This window comes from Arachis hypogaea, chromosome 19 (assembly GCF_003086295.3).
Source record: "Arachis hypogaea cultivar Tifrunner chromosome 19, arahy.Tifrunner.gnm2.J5K5, whole genome shotgun sequence".
Classification (NCBI taxonomy): domain Eukaryota; kingdom Viridiplantae; phylum Streptophyta; class Magnoliopsida; order Fabales; family Fabaceae; genus Arachis; species Arachis hypogaea.
Window position 1 is genome coordinate 124,176,332 of NC_092054.1, and position 802 is coordinate 124,177,133.

Sequence of the window (802 nt, forward strand, 5' to 3'; positions counted from 1 at the left end):
AGAAATACTGAAAGACATAATAAATAATAATCAAGAGGATCAATTAAAAATAAAAATAGTTCTTGTATAAATAAATTCTAGAAATAATCCAAGAGTAACTTTGAGTAAATAAAGGATATGAAAGAGTAAGTGACAAGTAAGGAAACAAACTAGAATGACGAAGTCTTGACGGAGGGAATAACTTTTCTCAATATCCCAATCCAAAAAGCAATAAAATCAAATCCTAAGAACTATGAATGTGTAGAGAGAAAACCTAGAGGAGAGGTAAAATCAGATCTAAAACTAAAAATTATGCGGAATGAAATGTTCTCCTCTGTCTCTGCATGTTCCCTGGCTCTAATATGCTTTTCTGGGCCGAAAACTGGGTTAAAACAGGGCCCAAAATCGCCCCCAGCGAATTCTGCAGATTCTGCAGATCGCGCATGTCACGCGATCGCGTCATCCAGGCATTCGCGTCATCCAGCATTTTGGCTTGCCACGCGTGGGCGTCGTCCACGCCTTCGCGTCAATGGTGCAGTTTCTAATCCGCACGGTCGCATGAGCCATGCGTCCGCGTCACTGCAATTTCCTCTATATCGCGCGGTCGCGTGATCCATGTGCCCACGTCACTTCTCGCTGGTCATCTCCTTAATTTCTTGTGTTCCTTCCAATTTTGCAAGCTTCTTTTCTAATCTCCAAGTCATTCATGCCCTATAAAGCCTGAAACACTCAACACACAGATCACGACATCAAATGGAATAAAGGAGAATTAAAATACAAAATTAAAAGTCTCTAGGAAGCAAGTTTTCAACCATAAAGTATT